Source organism: Panicum hallii, chromosome 7 (assembly GCF_002211085.1).
Source record: "Panicum hallii strain FIL2 chromosome 7, PHallii_v3.1, whole genome shotgun sequence".
In the NCBI taxonomy this organism is placed as follows: Eukaryota; Viridiplantae; Streptophyta; class Magnoliopsida; order Poales; family Poaceae; genus Panicum; species Panicum hallii.
In genome coordinates this window covers 15501102-15524512 of record NC_038048.1, presented here as the reverse complement: position 1 = coordinate 15524512, position 23411 = coordinate 15501102, and positions in this window count along the sequence as shown.

Genomic DNA, 23411 nt, shown 5'->3' with positions numbered 1-23411 from the left:
AGGTTTGCCCTGTTTTACTGAATCTTCTTAATGCCGGCGACTCCTTTGCCGGAATATTGCCGTTAACTTTCTGTTGTCTGTTTTCCCAGACTAGGGACTTGATTGCTTTGGTTTAGAAAGTTCTAGGGTATGTTCCGTAAGATTTCCAGAGCTTTCTTTATTTCAAATCCGTGAACTTCTACATTTCATAGATTTTCGTAAGAAGTTCATAAAAGTACAAAATCAGTTTTGTTTGAAACCCTAGGTCAAAATCTACAAGTTTTATATTGTGATCTTGAGTGAAAGTCTTTGATGTGTGGTCTAGGTTAAATGTTAGGGAATGAATGCCTTGTTTGTACCTTATATTGTATGCATGTGTTATAGCTAGAAGATAAATTATAGGGTGTATGTTTTAAGTGGAGAAATGTGACAGTTAGTTAATCCTATCACCCTAGAGCTCATATCCCTACCATCAAGACATTGTCCTCGTCTTGATTGTTGTTTCTTTAAGTTCTTTGTCATATAAGGATCCCCGTTAGTTCTTGTGTGTCTGCTGCTTAGCCAAAACATCTTTGCGGCTATGCTTTAGCATTGGCTATCAGTTCAGCTGCTAAGCATCCGCTTTCCTTGAGTCTAGGATGTTTCTGTGTAACAGCTGTCAGTTGATACTTTTACCATCGGCTGGTTAGCTGATACGGTTGTTACCTTTCTAGTATCGACTACTGCTGATACAATTCTTTTGTTCTATCCTACGTCGACTGCATAGAGTCGATGTATCGGAGAGATACACACAATCTTAGGGTTCTTGCCATCGACCCATCCAAGCCGATTTTAGTTGCTCTCCATATCAGTTATGGCCGATCAATCCTTAGTTTTCTCCTCCTTGTCCACATACTTCTATCAGTCGATCTGTCGACTGAGAGATTAGCTATATATTTATCGGTCATATACCCTTAACCACATTCCATTCGGCTATACGTCACTCAATTTTTGTGCTGACGTAATCGAGTCGATATAACCACACTTAGTTACCTAGAATAACACTTAAGCACATCTCAGTTAAGACAACTGGTTTAGGAATCATCCTTCTGCCAAGGTAATCGATGCTTTCGTCGATCACCTAGGAAACCGATGCACCTTTCCATCGACTAAACTTCTATTGTTTCCAATCGGCTCTGTTGTAATCTTCAATGAGTAGCCGATTCTAATTAGTTGTCCACCTAAAGCTCTGTTTAAGTTTAGCTTCAAATCTTTTTGGTTGTTATATGAGTAGTATGTTACATGAATGTTGGATTGCAACTTTATTGTGAAGTAAAATAGTTTTTTGTGCACATTTGAATGTAATGTTGCATTGCATGTAGATACGACTACTTCTGCAAACGGTACCTACGAGATCTCCTAGAAGTCTACGGTGGATGTTTCTGAAGACCAAGTGAACGTCACCAAGGGATTAACTGAAGCCCCGAACCAAAGTTCGGGAGATCTTAACTTCACTGATTTCAGCCCCACCAGTAAAGGCAAGCTCCGGACATAACCCACTATTTTAATTACACTGCACTTTATATCTATTTAGGTATTCTATGCATTAAGTTCTTAGGAATTGCTTGAAACCCTAGTTGCATTCCCCTAGGAACCAATGTGATGGATACTAGCACTTGAGTCCGACTAGCTGCTATGTTAATAGGACCGGTAGAAGTCAGGTGATTTCCTGTCACTCGCGCGATATAGGAGTTGTAATGTTTACATTCCTGTAATCACTATAAGGATGATGGACAGGGTCAGGTGCTGTATCATGACCAGAAGATTATCCTGTCTGTTTTGATAAAAGTTTTAAGGTCGAAATGTGTGGTAGTGGTGGCTAACCTTTTGAAAGTACTAGCCACATGCCGCGAAATATGGTAAGCGGTAAGCCTAGTACCCGATTGGCCCGGCAAATGGAACGCGTCTCCACCACTCGACTTTTATTTTATGTTTACACGCACCGACGTGTGGGAGCATGTTCTGCATGGTAGATAGGAATACGGGTTTTGTAGTCGCGCTACAGACGTATGTCCTGCACAATTGGTGTGCGTACGGTCCTGCAGTCGCTTGTGGTGGCCCCGATCCATAACCCGGAATATGAGGGAAACGGTTGCTTCGGAACGCCTGTTGGTATTCCAAGCGTGTGTGTTAGGTTTACCTTGCAAGGTTAAATTCGATTCGGGTCGTCTGCCTCTCACGAAGATTGAGACTGCTTATTCCTTCTGCCACATCGAGTAAAAAGTGTAATTGTTGAGGGAATAATCTTGATGGGTGATAATCTATATCTTGCTTGTTTAGTATAGGTGCTTACCTAGAATGGCTAATCAAGCTAGAATCTGAAAGCTAAAACTTGAAAGTAGTTTATACTCTCTGTTGCTTTTCAGCTGAAAATAAACCCAGAGCCTTTACAATGCCTTCATGAGTCTAGTTACAGGCTAAAGTATACCCAAACTCGGGTAAGCCTTGCTGAGTATTAGTATACTCAGCCTTGCTAGCTTTATGTTTTTCAGGTAAAGCCTTTGAGGACCCTACTCTTTCCCTGTCATGGCCCTGTGCTCTTCCAGATGGTTGGTCCGCGGAATGGGATCCGTCCCCGGCCAACATTGGTGATACCGAGTGATGTCGTGCCCGGGCTTAGCATGACATCCGTCTTGACGACGTATTGTAAATCATCGCGTATGTTTTCCGCTGCCAAAAGCCAAAACTTCAACAGTTGTACTATTTTCTCTAAGTTTGAAATTTCGTATTACTTTTGAAACTCTTGTAATGTAAATCTCTGTGATGTAAAAATATGATAGTGATTGTATCTCTGGACTCACCTTCGTGTGAGGTAACCTTATTTGATCCTGTGTATCGGTGGTTTATCGGGACGTTACCCGACAGGCTAAGGGATTATACCGTTTGAAGCACGTTGGAGCTCTCTGGAGTGGACTCGCGTACTTGAGCCGGTATAATTCAGATTGGTTCTGCCACAGCTGGCTAGTACACACCGCGACCTTATCAAGTTCCACAACACAGACGGGGTATCATCTCAATCATGATACCTCACAAAAATCCCGTCCGTCATCCTTATAGTGATAACAGGAATGTAAACATCACAATTCCTATATCACGCGAGTGATAGGGAATCACTCGACTTCTACCGGTCCTATCAGCATAGCAGCTAGTCGGACTCAAGTTCTAGTGTTCAGTACATTGGTTCCTGGAATTATGCAACTAGATTTTTCAAACAATTCCTAATAACTTAATGCATAAAGATATATATATATATATATAAATAGTATAGTTTGCAGTGTAATAAAGTAAGGGTTATGTCCGGGGCTTGCCTTCTTGCGTAGGATTGGGAGCGGTAGGGTCAAAGTTATCCAAACTTTGGTTCGGAGCTTCAGTTAAACCTTCGGCGACGTTCCTGGGATCTTCAGCGGATTCCACTCCTCGTTCCAGAACGAGCTCGTAGTCACCGTCGTTAAGAGCGGTCGAGTCTATATGAGATGCAAAGTTACAAGTTATGGAATGCATATACTTTTATGTTATTTCACAATAAAATTGCAATCCAAACAAAATAATATTACATTTCAACAAACAACCTAACTACCCTATACTGGGCAGTCATTTATCGAGTATCAACTAAACTAACTAGTTACGTTAACCAACAGGGTGGGTTACCCTAAACATCCAACTAACTACATTAGGTAGCATGTTTGGGTACCATAAGCAATAACTAAACACACTTAGCAACTTCACTTATTTTATTAACTAAACATTGTTATTAGCCTTAGGTTATTATTTAATTATGACTAACTTTTGATTAATAAAGTAAACCTTAAGTTAGGGCAAATAAATTAATACTATGAAAATTATCCTAAGTGGGTTTAATTGAAATAACATTACCCTAGATTTTTCAGAATATTTAGTGCAATAAATAAATCACAATAGTTATCTTAATTAAACTACATAGATAATTTGAATGAATTTTACAGAGCAAGATACTTCAAAATAGGAGCTACAAAATTTACTGAGCATAGATTTATATTAGATATATTTACTGCAGTTTTATTGGAATTTTAATCTAAAAGGAACTAAGCCACAAATTTAAACAAAATCAAAATTGAGATTTCAAGATGCAAGTATAACTCGAGTTTTACACTAAAACTAGGGTTCAAAATTTAGGGACATCATAAACTACTCAGGACTAGTATTCCAGAAAAGTTTCATAATTTTTCATGCTTAATAATTATTATTTATGAATTACCTTTGAATTTAAGCTTGAAATTTATAACTCAAGTTATATTAGGTTTCTGATTCTCAAATTTTTATGATGGATCATACTTATAAATATCAAGTTATGGTAGAAATGTCATCCCTAAATATGCACAGATGCTTTCGAAATTAACTTGTGAAGGTTTCATTAACATATAACAAAGATAGCAAAATATTCTAGCTAAAGGGCTGATCTAAGCCTCAAAAATTTATACAAGTCTACTCAAACCATATGCAACACATGCTCCAAAAATCAACAGCAGCAAGGCTATAGATCACAAGATTCAATTAAAGCATCCCTTTACTTGTATTTAAAATACAGAACAAACTTTGCATTTTCATAGCATGATTATAAAATAAAAGTTGTAGAACTCATCACAAGGATTCCAACCCAACAAGTTTAGTATTTTTCTGATTTTTCTATGATTTTCTACACATTTTTGAACTTCACTAATTTAAAAGAGAGGAAGGGACTGAACTCTTGCGTTTAGGCCCTTAGAAAAACTTGAATCCTTGCACTCGAGTCCCTGCTGCCATGGCCGGTGGGGAGAGCTCTGCTCCGGCCGAAATCCGGCGATCCCCGGGGTCGGCGGCGAGGGGCAAGGGGAGAGGAAGCGTCAGGGAATCAAGGGCTACCTGTAGAGGGACTTGGGGGGAGTGGGGAAGGGCGGTGGCGGTCTTCCCACGGGAGCAGTAGCTCTGGCGAGCGGCGGCCCAAATTTCGGCGAGCTCGGGTGAGGAGTGGGGATGGCGCGTGGCCTAGAAGCTTCAGGGCGAGGAGGGGACCCGATTCCGAGGTTCAAAACTAGGAGAGGGAGGTCGGAAGGATGAGCTCGGCGTGGAGCAGGGGGCGGCAACAATGGAGGGCGGCGGTCGTCGGGCACACACACAGGAGGAGACCTGGACTGCTTTGTATAGGCTACCAGGACGGAAAAGAGTGAGAAGAGAGGCAGCATTGCAATCTGGGGCAGCTACAAAGGCCCAGCGGTTGATGACCAGGAGAGCGCCGCGGCCGGTGGTGCTGGCAGCCCGCGGCAGAAGGGGGGGCAATGTGGCGCGCGGGGAAGGAGACCACGGAGAGGAGCTAGGGCGGTGGGAAGACCCTCAGGCGACGCGTGGGCACGTGCAGTAGTTGGAGGTGGAGCTCGGGCACTGCGCCGGCAGTGAGCGGCGGGGCAGAAGCAGAGCAGAGGGGAAGCGAGGGTGACAGAGGAAGAAGAAGCAGGCAGGAGTCAGAAGGATCTGTTTGCAATTTGAGAAATATCCAGGGACTCCTCTGTAAAGAAAGATTTCCCATTGATACAAAATTCTAATGAGAAAAATGTCTAAAGCAAATTTGTAAAGAATTTCAAACCCTACAATAATGCTTTAGGGTTCAAGTTCAAAATCTAAAAGGATACAGTTTTATTTTAAAATTTTGAACCCAACTCAATTTATAAAACTTTTGTTATAATTAAGCAAAATGCTTTAATGTTTAGGGTCTTTTTGCCAGATTGCATGCAGTGTAATCATGACTAACCTTTTTACACTTTAGCCCTTAAGTAAAACTGAGTTTTACATTTATCTTTCAACCATTTCACATGTAAACCCTTACACCTTTGTTTAATTACACATAGGTCCTTAGTTTCCAACAAAAGTCTATTTTTCTTAGGTTTTACTTAACTTTTGCACTTTTCTTCTCTATAATCATTTAGGTTTACTACTTAAGAGTACTTTTACCCAATTACACTCAAGTACTTATATAATTCATAAATTACAAATATAACCCAAGCTCTCTTTACAACTATATACATCATGGCATGCATACATATATAAGACATCCAAACTTAGTGTCCAGCTGTGGCAGAACCGCCTGAATTATTCCGGCTCAAGTGCGCTAATGATCGCCGTACAACTGCAATCAGCTCAACGCACTTCAAACGGAACAATCCCTTGGTCTGTCGGGTCTCCGCCCGATACAACCACGGTTCAACAGGATCGAAGCAGGTTTACCTCGCACGAAGGCGAGTTCACATCACAGAATACCTCATCAATTTTTAATTTACAGACATTCATACATTATTACAAACCGGGTTCAAACATAAGTAAATTTATACAAACGGTGTTTAAACTGACAAGCGTAACAGCTTGTCCAAACTCACAGCGGAAAGAAAAGTTTATGCGACTACACACGTCGCGTAGGCGGACACCAAGCTTAGCCCAGGGCCTGGTGTCACTCCGGAGGGTCAATGCCAGCCGGGGATGGGTCCCACTCCACGGACCAGCCATAAGGAACGGACGTTGGCCACACAAGGTTGTCTGTGGGATTCTCGAAGGTCATACCTGAAACAGATATTGGCAAGGCTGAGTATTCTAATACTCAGCAAGGCTTACCCGGGTTTGGGTATACTTTAGCCCATAACTAGACTCATGAAGGCATTGCAAGAGTTCTGGTTTATTATTATTATTATTATTATTTTATTTAGCTGAAAAGCAACTAAGAGTGTAATCTACTTTCAAATTTTAGCTTCCAGATTCTAGCTTGATTAGTCATCTAGGTAAGCACCTAAACTAAACAAGCAAGGTAGAGATTAACATCAATCATGATTATTCCGCCCATCATTACACTTTTTACTCTATGTGGCAGAAGGAATAAGCAGTCTCAATCCTCGTGAGAGGCGGACGATCCGAATCGAATTTAACCTTGCAAGGTAAACCTAACACACACGCTTGGAATACCAACAGGGCGTTCCGAAGCAACCGTTTCCCTCATATTCCAGGTTATGGATCGGGGCAACCACAAGCGACTGCAGGACCGTACGCATACCAATTGTGCAGGACATACGTTTGTAGCGCGACTACAAAACCCATATTCCTGTCTGCCATGCAGAATGTACTCCCACACGTCGGTGCATGTAAACATAAAATAAAAGTCGAGTGGTGGAGACGCGTTCCATTTGCCGGGCCAATCGGGTACTAGGCTTACCGCTTACCATATTTCGCGGTATGTGGCTAGTACTTTCAAACGCTTAGCCACCACTACCACATGCTGCGACCTTAACCACTTTTAACAAAACAGATAGGGTAAACCTTCAGGTCACGATACAACACATGACCCTGTCCATCATCCTTATAATGGTTACAGGAATGTAAACATTACAACTCCTATATCGCGCGAGTGACAGAAAATCACCCGACTTTTACCGGTCCTATTTAGCAGAGCATCTAAGCGATAAGGACTCGGGTTCAATACATTGGATTCCTAAGAGATTATGCAACTAGGGTTTCATCTCAACTCCTAGACGTAATGCAAGATATATAATATAATAATAAAATTGTAATAACTTGAAATATTGGGATGTACACCGGGGCTTGCCTTCTTGAGTGGGATTGGGGGCAAGAGTGTCAGAGGCTTCCGAACTTGGGTTCGGGGCTTCAGTTAGTCCCTCGACGACTTGCACTGGGTCTTCTGAAAAGCCTTGGTCTTGTCCTAAGGCCAACTCGTAGTCCCCGTCATCGAGCGTCGTTGATTCTATATGAGATGCAATAAATTAAGTAAGGTAAAGTTTAAATTTAAGATCTTATATTTCAAAAGTTGTAACTTATCAAATTATCACACAAGAGTTCATAAAATAAAGAGGGTTTAGGTTTGAAACACTATTTATAAAGGAATCACAAGTATATTGCTAAACTGTTGCAAACAAGAACTAAAATATTTAAATTTGAATTTGAAGTTAAACCCAATTTAATTTCAAAACCTTAAGCAAAAGGTCCTAAAGTTTTGGAAATTTAATTATACACTAAATATTAATACATTAGAGAATGACAAGAGATCTCAATTAGAAAGGGTTACACAACATGTTTAGCTAATATATCAAATTCGAAATGTCCAAATCGAAAGAAGTTAAGTTTAAAACAAATTGAGTTTGAAATTTTAACACAAGGTTACATATAGCTTATAGAACATATATGCCAAAATTCATAAGCAACAAAGCAAGAAATGTAGAGGTTAAGTTCAAACTACTCTTTAACCTTAGATTTAAAATAGAGATAAAAGTATTTTGTTTCAAACTAAACTTCATTAGCAAAAGTTATAGGGTTTGAAATCTAGTTTCCAATAAAACTAATTTTGCCATTTTTGGATTTTTCTGTGAATTGCTACGAATTTTGCAAGACAGAACATGCACACACATGAAATAACAACCATTCCTATTACAAACCAGCCCTTAGTTTTAACAGATAACCCCCTGGAAAGAAAAGAGTTCACGCAATTGGGTCCAAGGCCATGGCCGGCGGTGAGGGGCTCGGGTCCGGCCAAATTTCGGCCATGGGGCTCGCCGGCAGTGAGGGGCAAGGGGAGGGAGAGCACGAGGGGATCTCACGCTACCCACCGGTGGTCTTGGAGGGGCTTGAGGTGGCCGGAGGTGGGCTGTCCACGAGAGACCGAGCCGGCGGCCGGGGGCGAGCGGCGGCGGCGTCGCTCCGGTGTCCGGGGGAAGGAGGGGCCGGGCTGGGGAGGTGCAGTGGGGGCCGGGGAAGCTAAAGCTGCTACCAATTTGGGGAGGGAGAGGGCGGAGGAGGAAGTTCCACGGTGGACCGAGCTCGACGGCGCTAATGGAAGTGCGGCGGGGTACTGGGCGCGCGCGAGCAGGCCCGGGCAGCCTTTTATAGGCAACGGGATGGACGAGGGAAGCACGGGCGAACTGAGTCTCGGTTTGAGCCGCTACGGGGGAGGAGAACCAGAGGAGCACGGCGGGCGGCGCTTGCAGGACCGCAGGCGGCGTGGCGCTTGGACGAGGCGCCAGCAGAGGGGGCTAGGGCGGTGGAAGGACGGTGAGGTGACGCGTGGGCGAGGGAGGAGCAGGAGGTGGCCGGCGGCGGCCAAGAGCAGCGCACTGCGCCGGCGGCAGGGGCACCAGAAGGGCAGAGCAGAGGCGCAGGGAGGAAGAAGGGGGAAGAATGGAGCCAGGGACTGTTTTGCAAAATCAAAGAAAATACAGGGACTTCACTGTAAAGAGCTTATAACTTTTAAACCAGTGCTCAAATGGAGATGGTCCAAAAATCAAAAGTGCATAGTTTTTCAAACTCTACAACTTCTCTTTAAGGTTCATCTGCAGTTGAGCAACAGTTTTGAAGATACTATAAACTTAGTAATATTTTCAAACTTTATGTAAATCCTATAGATAAAACTACTTTTACACATATACCCAAGGGTAAATTCTCATATTTTTGCAATTTAATCACAAGTTACCATCTTTTGCAAAACAACCCTCATGCTTTTAAACTTTTCCTTCCATAACCACCCATTTTACATAAAAGGACCTCTAGTTAAATTTAATTACATAAATAACACTTTTTCCTTACATTGCACATATTAAGCACACCTTTGCCATATTTTGCACATAAAAGCATACCAAAACTCTAGGGTGTGACCAAGTTATTTACCTGAGTGCTACCAGCTGTGGCAGAACCAACCTGAATTATACCGACTCAAGTACGCGAGTCCACTCCAGAGGGCTCCAACGTGCTTCAAATGGTATAATCCCTTGGCCTGTCGGGTAACGTCCCGATAAACCACCGATACACAGGATCAAATAAGGTTACCTCACATGAAGGTGAGTCCAGAGATACAATCACCATCACATTTTTACATCACAGAGATTTACATTACAAGAGTTTCCAAAAGTAATACGAAATTTCAAACTTAGAGAAAACAGTACAACCGTTGAAGTTTTGGCTTTTAGCAGCGGAAAACATACGCGATGATTTACAATACGTCGTCAAGACGGATGTCATGCTAAGCCCGGGCACGACATCACTCGGTATAACCAATGTTGGCCGGGGACGGATCCCATTCCACGGACCAACCATCTGGAAGAGCACAGGGCCATGACAGGGAAAGAGTAGGGTCCTCAAAGGCTTTACCTAAAAAACATAAAGCTAGCAAGGCTGAGTATACTAATACTCAGCAAGGCTTACCTGAGTTTGGGTATACTTTAGCCTGTAACTAGACTCATGAAGGCATTGTAAAGGCTCTGGGTTTATTTTCAGCTGAAAAGCAACAGAGAGTATAAACTACTTTCAAGTTTTAGCTTTCAGATTCTAGCTTGATTAGCCATTCTAGGTAAGCACCTATACTAAACAAGCAAGATATATATTATCACCCATCAAGATTATTCCCTCAACAATTACACTTTTTACTCGATGTGGCAGAAGGAATAAGCAGTCTCAATCTTCGTGAGAGGCGGACGACCCGAATCGAATTTAACCTTGCAAGGTAAACCTAACACACACGCTTGGAATACCAACAGGGCGTTCCGAAGCAACTGTTTCCCTCATATTCCGGGTTATGGATCGGGGCCACCACAAGCTACTGATAAGTGATGTTTAAAACATTTCTGCTCAGAGTTTATTACCTGAATGATTTACATGATATTGATTGCAAAACATGCTCATTTATATCGATGCAATCAAGGGATAATGACAAAATGCTCCAATTCAGAGTGCAATGCTCGATATATAACCATGAATGTGATGCACTGTTGAGATGTATGATTGCATTGATGGTGCATCATGAGGATGAGGGATCCCATGCACGACCGAGATGATGCATATGACACAATGCAATTACCATGATGTTGACCAAATGATGCATACACCATGATGCAAGGATGATGATGCTTGTGATGTATGCACATAATAAATGCATAAAGTATGATAAATACCCTCATGAGTTGATGATGCATATGATTCGCACTCTACAACTGTTCTCTCGGGACTATCACATGGGTAGTTCTATATCCTTGAGCGAGGATCAAAAGTTAGGACACTAGTAAGGTCGCATAAGAAGAGTTTGCAGTGGGGTTACGACGTCACATGTACCTAGTCACCAGTGCGCTCCTAATGGCTCAATCATGTGACTGCAGTGCACATGAGGCCTTAGGTTCCGACAAGGCATCATGGTCATGTGATTAAACACCACCACAAAAGAGGAATAGCAACCCTGTAGTGCCAACAGCGGCAAGATAGATCTTAAGAAACCCAAAGACAACCCAAAGCTATACTAAAGGCACACCCATTAGTCAGTCCACGGATCTTCGATGATGATGCAACACCATGCATTTACCAAAGATGGTATATGTTATGATGCATAACTTTTGCCATAAATTTTTTTTATTTTACTCAAAATCATCTGAGCAAAAATTGAAAGTGCAGCTCTCAGATGTTGTAACCAGAGTAGCCAATGATATAAGGTACAACACCAAGAGAGGATAGATAGATCACTAAATGATGGATTGAAGGATTTGATGATAGTTATCAAGGTTTAACCATCAGAGGAGAAGTTCAATGGTTCTGCCGAAACAGATTAAAGCAAAATCAAGCATTTGATTTGGCTGTCAAGCTAAGATCGGTGATAGGGTTCAAACATAACCCAATCCACTTGATTCACAAAATACTTCCTTAACTCTAAGATAGCCTAGCAAATTACGTTAACTCCTACAACACAAATTCTAGGCAAGCATTCAGATACAAGCACATATTTCAGTACATCAACGTAACAAACAAAGCAATTAGGTTAACCCAAGATAACATGATGCATGCACGTTCTACACGTCCTCACAAACAAAATAACTGCCAAGTAATCTTGGTCTTACGTGGTTAGTTACGGTGGCATCATATAAATACGTCTCTCCCTGTAATATCTAGTCGTTCTTACATTCGAGCTTACGTAATGAGGTTAGCGTACCTGCAGAAAACCACAAGATATATGTATACCGAACCTTTCATGCCAGCATGTCATGAAAGTGTCCCCAAACATTACTGTTCACTATAGAAACAGCATCTGTATGATTACCGCCGTACAGATGACGTTAACATACGTTATCGAAACAACGTATTCACGAGGGTACCGCAAAATGCGGGGATGTTGCTGTTCTTACCCCCTTACCTAACTATATACTCCCAATGTAGTCAACCGAAGTTGGTACATTGGCAGCATCTCAAGTAGGCCACTGCTTGAGAAACAGCGTTCGGTTCGCATCACCGACGGGAAGGCCAAGCTCCCTCAGTTGGCTGAGGATCCTTACCTCCTTACCTCATCGTTGAAGATGTCGTTACAGAATATAAGGTTGGGTTGTGCATGAATTTAAGTTTTGACAGAAAAGTAATGCTGGTAGTTAGGGTTATATATACATATATTATAGCCACCTCTATTTCCCTCATAAGCATTACCCTAGGGCTTCACGTAATAAGCTCAATCCTTAACGAATCCAACGCGGCTTTGCCAAACATTTTGTTGGTCAAACTTTTATACTGAAAGCATTTTTAAGGTAAAATGTATCTCTAGGGTAACCTTATAGCTCTGATACCAGCTGTGGCAGAACCAACCTGAATTATACCGGCTCAAGTACGCGAGTCCACTCCAGAGGGCTCCAACGTGCTTCAAACGGTATAATCCCTTGGCCTGTCGGGTAACATCCCGATAAACCACCGATACACAGGATCAAATAATGTTACCTCACACGAAGGTGAGTCCAGAGATATAATCACCATCACATTTTTACATCACAGAGATTTACATTACAAGAGTTTCCAAAAGTAATACGAAATTTCAAACTTAGAGAAAATAGTACAACTGTTAAAGTTTTGGCTTTTGGCAGCGGAAAACATACACGATGATTTACAATACATCGTCAAGACGGATGTCATGCTAAGCCCGGGCACGACATCACTCGGTATCACCAATGTTGGCCGGGGACGGATCCCATTCCGCGGACCAACCATCTGGAAGAGCACAGGGCCATGACAGGGAAAGAGTAGGGTCCTCAAAGGCTTTACCTGAAAAACATAAAGCTAGCAAGGCTGAGTATACTAATACTCAGCAAGGCTTACCCGAGTTTGGGTATACTTTAGCCTGTAACTAGACTCATGAAGGCATTGTAAAGGCTCTGGGTTTATTTTTAGCTGAAAAGCAACAGAGAGTATAAACTACTTTCAAGTTTTAGCTTTCAGATTCTAGCTTGATTAGCCATTCTAGGTAAGCACCTATACTAAACAAGCAAGATATAGATTATCACCCATCAAGATTATTCCCTCAACAATTACACTTTTTACTCGATGTGGCAGAAGGAATAAGCAGTCTCAATCTTCGTGAGAGGCGGACGATCCGAATCGAATTTAACCTTGCAAGGTAAACCTAACACACACGCTTGGAATACCAACAGGGCGTTCCAAAGCAACCATTTCCCTCATATTCCGGGTTATGGATCGGGGCCACCAGAAACGACTTCAGGACCGTATGCACACCAATTGTGCAGGACATACATCTGTAGCGCGACTACAAAAATCGTATTCCTATCTGCCATGCAGAACGTAGTCCCACACGTCGGTGCGTGTAAACATAAAATAAAAGTCGAGTGGTGGAGACGCGTTCCATTTGCCGGGCCAATCGGGTACTAGGCTTACCGCTTACCATATTTCGCGGCATGTGGCTAGTACTTTCAAAAGCTTAGCCACCACTACCACACATTTCGACCTTAAAACTTTTATCAAAACAGACAGGGTAATCTCCCGGTCATGATATAGCACCTGACCCTGTCCATCATCCTTATAGTGATTACAGTAATGTAAACATTACAACTCCTATATCGCGCGAGTGATAGGAAATCACCCGACTTCTACCGGTCCTATTAGCATAGCAGCTAGTCGGACTCAAGTGCTAGTATCCATCACATTGGTTCCTAGAGGAATGCAACTAGGGTTTCAAGCAATTCCTAAGAACTTAATGCATAGAATACGTAAATAGATATAAAGTGCAGTGTAATTAAAATAGTGGGTTATGTCCGGAGCTTGCCTTTACTGGTGGGGCTGAAGTCAGTGAAGTTAAGATCTCCCGAACTTTGGTTCGGGGCTTCAGTTAATCCCTTGGTGACGTTCACTTGGTCTTCAGAAACATCCGCCGTAGACTTCTAGGAGATCTCGTAGGTACCGTTTGCAGAAGTAGTCGTATCTACATGCAATGCAACATTACATTCAAATGTGCACACAAAACTATTTTACTTCACAATAAAGTTGCAATCCAACATTCATGTAACATACTACTCATATAACAACCAAAAAGATTTGAAGCTAAACTTAAACAGAGCTTTAGGTGGACAACTAATTAGAATCGGCTACTCGTTAAAGATTACAACAAAGCCGATTGGAAACAATAGAGGTTTAGTCGATGGAAAGGTGCATCGGTTTCCTAGGTGATCGACGAAAGCATCGATTACCATGCAGAAGGATGATTCCTAAAGCAGTTGTCTTAACTGAGATGTGCTTAAGTGTTATTCTAGGTAACTAAGTGTGGTTATATCGACTCGATTACGTCAGCACAAAAATTGAGTGACGTATAGCCGAATGGAATGTGGTTAAGGGTATATGACCGATAAATATATAGCCGATCTCTCAGTCGATAGATTGACTGATAGAAGTATGTGGACAAGGAGGAGAAAACTAAGGATTGATCGGCCATAACTGATATGGAGAGCAACTAAAATCGGCTTGGATGGGTCGATGTCAAGAACCCTAAGATTGTGTGTATCTCTTCGATACATCAACTTTGTGCAGTCGACGTAGGACAGAACAAAAGAATTGTATCAGCAGTAGTCGATACTAGAAAGGTAACAACCGTATCAGCTAACCAGCCGATGGTAAAAGTATCGACTGACAGCTGTTACACAGAAACATCCTAGACTCAAGGAAAGCGGATGCTTAGCAGCTGAACTGATAGCCAATGCTAAAGCATAGCCGCAAAGATGTTTTGGCTAAGCAGCAGACACACAAGAACTAACGGGGATCCTTATACGACTAAGAACTTAAAGAAACAGCAATCAAGACGAGGACAATGTCTTGATGGTAGGGATATGAGCTCTAGGGTGATAGGATTAACTAACTGTCACATTTCTCCACTTAAAACATACACCCTATAATTTATCTTCTAGCTGTAACACATGCATACAATATAAGGTACAAACAAGGCATTCATTCCCTAACATTTAACCTAGACCACACATCAAAGACTTTCACTCAAGATCACAATATAAAACTTGTAGATTTTGACCTAGGGTTTCAAACAAAACTGATTTTGTACTTTTATGAACTTCTTACAAAAATCTATGAAATGTAGAAGTTCACGGATTTGAAATAAAGAAAGCTCTGGAAATCTTACAGAACATACCCTAGAACTTTCTAAACCAAAGCAATCAAGTCCCTAGTCCGGGAAAACAGATAACAGGAAGTTAACGGCGATATTCCGGCAAAGGAGTCGTCAGCATTAAGAAGATTCAGTAAAATAGGGCAAACCTTGGGATAGCCTTGGGTATGGAGGAGAACACGCGGAAAGTGAATTCCCGCGGTGAACAAGATCGACGAAGAGAAAAGCTCGACGATGACGAGATTCCGTGGATGACGAAGAAGTTTGTCGGGGATGGTTGCCGTGGGTTGAAGATAACCGGAGAGACATTCCTCATGTGATCCGTGGCGACGATAGTTGGCTTTTAATCTGCTCGCGCGTGGCCCGTTGCCTTGCATGCGCACACACCTACGGAATTGAGACGAGCCGGCCACTAACATAATACTTCCGCTCGCACTCGCGAACGCTCCGATTCAATCCCGATCAGACCTCCGGATCCTGTAACTGTCACACCCGATTTATAAGAACATAAATCGAGCAATCATATATGCGCCAGGATCAAGTCACGCATATATACAACAGATCATCAAGATATCACAACACATGTCACGAATAATATTAATATAAATCGTAAATGAATCATAAATGAATTATTTTATTACAATCGAATCAAGAATCGGTTCAAGAGTTGCGGAAGCGTAAAAGAGATACATGAAGAGCTGGGTGCCACAGGGACGTCGACTGGGAGACAAACACCTAGAAGTCGTCGAAGCCGCTGACGTAATCCTCCACATTGCCGGGCACTGAGCAGCAGTCGAAGATACCCAAAATAGAACAGAAGAGTAGAGAGACAAGTGTGAGTACAAACTAGTACTCAACAAGTATAACACGAGTATGAGGCTCTAAGGTTAGCTGACTCAACTGCATTAGCTTTTAATCTTGGCAAATTTTATTAAAGCTAATTACTACAAGTGGATGAGTTACCATAACCCAAATTGCATAAGACCACCCGAGGGAAATCTCCCTAATCAAAGGTTGATAACCCCACTAATCAGACTGAGGATCTGGGCCGCTCATGACTGTGAGCACAGCTGATATATCAGTTTTACACTCTCGAGAGGTTGCACAACTTTACCCACAAGTCGTGAGCTACGCTAGTTGTTCATCACACTTCCTTAGGTGAGATGGCTAGCAAGCACACTACGAGACCGTTACAAAGGATCACGTTGGTAAGGTGTAACCGCTAAGGATTCTGGATCAGCGACGATGGGGCCCACCTCCGGGGGTACAAGACACACAGCACAGACCAAGCCGGAGGAGCAGGGACCATTGAAGCTTACCACCCCTCTTGCCCACGCAGGTAAGTTACTCCCGAACCAACACGACCTAATTAGTAAGTCAAGACCGTCCCATTCCAGTCTTGTGGTTGCGCGGTTGTCCCAGGTTGTCGCTCTATGAACCGGTCCTTATGGAGAGTGGCCAACCAAGCACTAAGCACCGTGCTGGCCCCCTAAACCATGTTCCTAACAAAACATCTTTTAAGGACGCACAAACCACTCAAGCACACAGCACAGAGGGTCGGCTCCAGAATTAAGTTGCATAAGACCATTATTCAAATTCATTAAAAAGGATCAAGATATGTTATAGCGCAGCAACCTAGCACAACTAACCAAAATGCAACCCAAAGGATATATATAAAGGATATAAAGGTGGCTAGGAAATCCTTATAGGCATACAGAATTAAAATGCAGTATGAAATTGTATTTAAAAGTGATAGGAAGTTCATGTTATACTTGCCTTCCTCGTACTCTCCCGGCTGCTGCTCGAACTGCTCGGAAGATGGCTGCTCCTGGTACTGGTCCAAAGGCTCCGCGTCTACTCATGATCATCAAACATAGTCCACACATACACATATGCACAAACAATAGCAAACTATAAGAAAACAGTACACCAATACAATAGAACGGCAGATAAAACTGGCCTAAAACTATTCTACGCGTTACAACGATCGCGTGGATATAAAGAACACCTAAAACGGAGCTAAAACGCGAAAACTGCGCTTAAAACAGGATCCAGGGGCTTATTTGTAAGAAAAACAGAACTTCCCGGGGTTCTGGACGAAAACTAGGGACCTAAACGCAATTAAATGGTAGATCTAGGGGTTAGCATGAGAAAAACCCAAGATAAGGACTGCGGGTTCAAAATCCAGGAAGCTCAGGGGGTGAAACGGAAATAAAAGGACCCTTCTGTAAATACTTTTTAACTAAGGCTGGACGGCGGGTTGATTCCAGGGAAGACCGGGGTCTCTTTAGCAAAAAGACCACCGCTGACCGGTACGCCTCCAGTTTGACTCGCGCGTGGGATGTATCTGGGCCACTGGATCTGCATCGAACGGCTCAGGAGGGAAGGGGGGGATCCGGGCGGCGGCGTTGACTCGCCGGAGCTCGTCTCCGCGGTGGCGCGCGGCTCGGGCTCGCCGGAGCTCGGCGTTCCCGCCGCTCCGGGGGCCAAACTGACCTGGGCTTGGGTCCGGCATGACCTTCACGACACGCGTGATTCACCTAGGGCCCAAGAGAAGCACAGGGAGGACTCTAGCGACGAGCCCGACGGTGGGGGCGGCTCGGGGCGACAGCGCAACGGCGGCGCTCGCGTTCTGGGTGCTACGAGCGGCTAAGGGCTACTGCATCTGGTGCAAAAGGAGCGGGGGATGGAGGAGGAGCTCACCAATGGGTTGTAGGGACCGGGGTTACAGCGGAAAAGGGAAGTCGACGGCGACCGGCGGAGGAAACGGGGCGGCGCTCGTGGACAGGTGGCAGCAGAGCGGCTCGGGGTCCCTTGGCCGCACGGGTTGGTCGAGGAAGCTCCTGCGGAGGTCACCAGGGGGTCAGAGCAGCCCAAGATCAGCCGGCACCGAGGAAATTGGGGTGGCGGCACAGCTCACCGGCGGTGGCTTCTTCATAAAATTTCGGTGATGCAGAGGTCCGGAGCTCGAGTGCCGGGCTCGGGGAGTCTTCCAACGGCGAGGTGAGGCGAGCGCGGGGGTTGTCGGGGTCGGTGGCGCTCCGGAGCAGCGGCCCGACGGTGAGGCAGAGAGGCGGAGACGCGGCGGAGCAAGGCGGCTGCAGTACTGGGCGTCGGGGCGGCGGCGGGGCTAGGGTTAGGGTGCAGAGAGGGGGGGTCGGGGCTGCTCTTTGAAGGGCAGCGGCGCTACCTGGCGTGCGGGCCCGGAGCAGGAGGGTCGCCGGGGATCTCGGGCCGTTGCGCCCGGGGAAGAAGAAGGAGGGGGAGAGGAAAGCGCTGACGCGCGGGCCCGGCGGTCAGTGAGAGAGAGAGGAGGGAGGGGGCGCTCGGGCTGAGAGGAGAAGGGAATGGGCCGGCGTGCGGCCCACGCGGGGAGGAAGGAAGAGAGAGAGGAGGGCCCGAGGGAGGAAATGGGCCAGGGGAGAAAGAGCCCGTGCGGGAGAGAGGGAGAGGGGAAGGATGTTGGGCCGAGCTGCCTGCTTTTACTCTTTGCCCTTTTCTTCTTCTTTCCTACACTTAACTAATTCAAACAAAACCAATTGAATTCAATTTACATTTTGAATTCAAACCTATAAACTCAGCACAAATAAAATAATGCTGCGGCATGAATGCACAAACACTTTAATCCTATGATAAATTTTAATTACTTGCGTTATAAAATTACCTTAAATGCGAGATAAATTAGGGAAAACTCCGGAAATTTTATTTGAGCCCAAAATAAATTCATTAAAATTTAAAGAAATTACCTCAGGGTGTTACAAACCTACCCCCCTTACAGGAATCTCGTCCCGAGATTCAGATAGGCTAGCTAGCAAAGAGATCGGGATATGTCTTCCTCAGCTCGTCTTCTCGCTCCCAAGTAGCCTCATCCTCCGTGTGATGACTCCACTAAACACGGCACATCTTGATCTTCTTGTTTCTAGTAACTCTCGCAGATGTCTCCAGGATCTTCACCGGATGCTCGACGTAGGTCAGATCCTCCTGCACATCCAACCCTTCTATCGGTGCTTGCTCTTCTGGCACTCTCAAGCACTTCTTCAGCTGAGACACATGAAACACATCGTGCACTCCCGAGAGATTGAGTGGCAACTCCAAACGATATGCCACCTCACCTTTCCGTTCCAGCACCTTGAACGGACCAATGTATCGAGGAGCTAGCTTCCCTCGTACATTAAACCTGCGAATTCCCCTCATCGGCGAGACCTTCAGATATACATGATCACCCACTGCGAAGGTCAAATCTCGGTGACGAACATCCGCGTAACTCTTCTGACGAGTCTGAGCGACCCTCAGATTCTCTCGCACCTGCTGTACCAGCTGTTCGGCCTCCTCAACAATATCCGGACCAAATACCTGCCTCTCGCCAATCTGATCCCAATACAGCGGAGTCCTGCACTTTCGACCATACAGGGCCTCGAAAGGGGATTTCTTCAGACTGGCCTGATAACTGTTGTTATAAGAAAACTCTGCATACGGCAGGCATTTATCCCAGCTGGTACCATACTGAATAGCACAGGCTCGAAGCATATCCTCCAACACTTGGTTGGTTCTCTCTGTCTGACCATCTGTCTGAGGATGATAAGCAGTACTGAAGCGCAGCTTCGTATCCAACGAATCATGCAACTGCTCCCAGAACCGTGAAGTGAACTGAGATCCTCGGTCAGATATAATCTTCTTTGGCACTCCGTGCAGACAAACAATCCTGGAGATGTACAACTCTGCGAGTCTAGCACCGGAGTAAGTAGTGTTCACCGGAATAAAATGAGCAACCTTCGTCAACCGGTCCACTACTACCCATATGGAATTGTACCCTTTCTGAGTACGAGGCAAGCCAACAATGAAGTCCATAGTGATTTCCTCCCACTTCCACTCTGGAATCTTCAACGGCTGCAATAACCCTGCTGGCCTCTGATGCTCTGCCTTGACACACTGACAAGTGTCACAGATAGCCACGTACTCCGCAACGGAACGCTTCATTCCATACCACCAGAATTGTTCCTTTAGATCGTAATACATCTTCGTGCTGCCTGGATGGATAGAATATGCTGTATCATGAGCCTCACTCAGAATCAACTTCCTGAGATCTGCTACATCCGGCACACATATACGACCCTTGTACCACAAGGTACCCTGATCATCCTCTCTGAAATGAGGGGCCTTGCCAACCTTGAGCAACTCACGAATCTCCTGCAGCTTCTGATCTTCCTTCTGATGCTGCCTGATCTCAGCCTCTAGAGTGGGTTCTGCCTCGAACGATGTACCCGAGGTATGATGCAAGAAACCCAGACTCAACTGCTCAAACTCCTCACATAACTCCTGAGGCATCTGAAAAGCCACGGCCATGTTAACATAGCTCTTCCTGCTCAGAGCATCTGCTACAACATTGGCCTTGCCCGGATGATAGTGAATCTCCAGGTCATAATCCTTGACCAACTCTAACCATCTTCTCTGCCGCATATTCAGCTCACTCTGAGTGAAAATATACTTGAGGCTCTTGTGATCGGTGTAAATATCACACCTCTGCCCAAACAAGTAATGCCTCCATATCTTCAGAGCATGCACAACTGCGGCTAACTCCAGATCATGAGTGGGATAATTCAGCTCGTGCCGGCGCAACTGCCGCGAAGCATAAGCTATCACTCTGCCTTCCTGCATCAGAACGCAACCAAGACCATCTCTCGAGGCATCACAATACACTGTGAACCTCTTGCTCTGGTCTGGCAGAGTAAGGACTGGCGCCGTAGTCAACTTCTTCTTCAGCTCCTCGAAGGCACTCTGACGCTTATCAGTCCAAGAGAAATCCACACCCTTCTCCAGCAAGGAAGTCAAAGGCTTCGCAATCTTGGAGAAATTCTCAATGAACCTCCGATAATATCCTGCTAAGCCCAGAAAAGAGCGGACTTCCTTCACCGTCTGTGGTACAACCCAGTCAAGCACATCCTTCACCTTCCCGGGGTCCACAGCAATACCTCCCTTGGAGATAACATGATCGAGGAACGGAACCTCGTCAATCCAGAACTCGCACTTGCTGAGCTTGGCATACAGCTTGTGCTCTCTGAGCCTCCGCAACACAAGCCTCAGATGCTTCTCATGCTCCGCTTCTGACTTGGAATATATCAGGATATCATCAATAAATATCACCACAAAGGTGTCCAGATAATCCATGAAAACCTTGTTCATCAGATACATGAAGAAAGCCGGAGCATTGGTCAAGCCGAAGGACATGACCGTATACTCGTATAGCCCATACTTGCAGGTGAATGCCATCTTCGGAATATCCTCAGAACGAATCTTCAGCTGATGATAACCCGATCGCAGATCAATCTTCGAGAATACACAAGCACCCTGAAGCTGATCAAAGAGATCCTCAATACGGGGCAATGGATTCTTGTTCTTGATAGTGACTGCATTCAGATCCCGATAATCGACGCACATCCTCTTCGCACCATCCTTCTTCTCTACAAGCAATACAGGAAAAGCCCAAGGAGAGAAACTGCGACGGATATAACCCTTAGCTAGCAACTCATCGACAGTCTTCTTAACCTCCTCATGCTCGACAGGAGCCATACGATAGGGTCGCTTAGCAATAGGAGCTGTGCCAGGCAAGAGATCAATAGAAAACTCAATGTCGCGATCAGGCGGCATACCTGGCAAATCATCCGGAAAGACATCCGGGAATTCAGACACCACGCGAATACCATCCGTGGGTCTAGCCTCCATCTGATGAAGAAATCCAGAAGGCTCCGTAGCTCCGACAGTAACCTCCTGACCATCCGGTGCTGACAGAAGAATCGTCCTCTGAGCACAATCTATCCGGACTCCCCACTTAGCAAGAGTCTCCATCCCAAGGATCACATCAATGCCCTTGGAGTCTAGCACCATCAGATTTGCATTGAAATCTACCCCCCTTATGGCCACACTGACTCTGGGACAGAAGACATGAGACCTCAACTGCCCTCCCGGTGAAGATACTAACATGCACCTCTTTAATGTGCTAGTAGGGATGCCATGATGCTCAACAAAAGACTGGGTGATGAAAGAATGTGTAGCACCAGTATCAAAAAGCACTGTAGCAGGATGGGCATTAACCATGAATGTACCAATGACCACGTTGGGAGCCTCGGCCGCTGACTCGGCCGTCACGTGGTTCACTCTGCCCTGAGCTGGGGCCTTGGGCGGTGCTGCACGCCCCTGCTGTCCTGCCTGCGCCTTCCGAGGACAGACATTGGCATAGTGCCCTGGCTCGCCGCAGTGGAAGCACACTCGAGGAAGTGCAGCGGCCTGCTGCCCAGGAGGAGGAGTGGGCACTCCCTGCCTCTGAGCTGGTGGAGCCGGAGGCGCCGGAAGCCTCTGACCCTGTCCCGCCTGCTGCTGCTGCTGGGGACGAGGCGGGTACTGCTGCCGCTGCTGGTACTGCTGGGGCGGCCTCTGTTGCTGCGGCGGTGGATGCTGATAGCGGGGACGAGTGTTGCTGCCCGAAGAGGATGGAGCCATCTTCCTCTTCTTATCCTCAATCTCCCGGCGCTTGCGCTCGGTGTTGAGGGCCGCGTCAACCAGCTGGTTGAAGTTGTCGAAGCGGTGGTTCAGCAGCGCATACTGGATGTGATCATCCAGCCCCTCCTTGAAGTACTCCTGCTTATCGCTATCACGAGCGACGTCAGCAGGGGCATAGCGGGCAAGCTGAAGGAAATGGTCATGGTACTCCGTCACCGTCATAGATCCCTGAAATAACGAACACAGATAACAAGGATAGAAATCGCTCAATTGGTCAGGTTTACGAAAGAAATCAAGGATAGATCAAGCTCAAAAGAAATTGCCGAGAATTCCATTCAAATTTACCTGCTTAAGGGCACGTAACTCCTTCTGCTTCATCTTCATAATGCCCTCAGGAATATGATGGTTCCTGAAACGCTCACGGAACTGGTCCCACGTGAGAGCCTCACGATCCCGAGCTGGGTAGGACTCCCACCAGTCA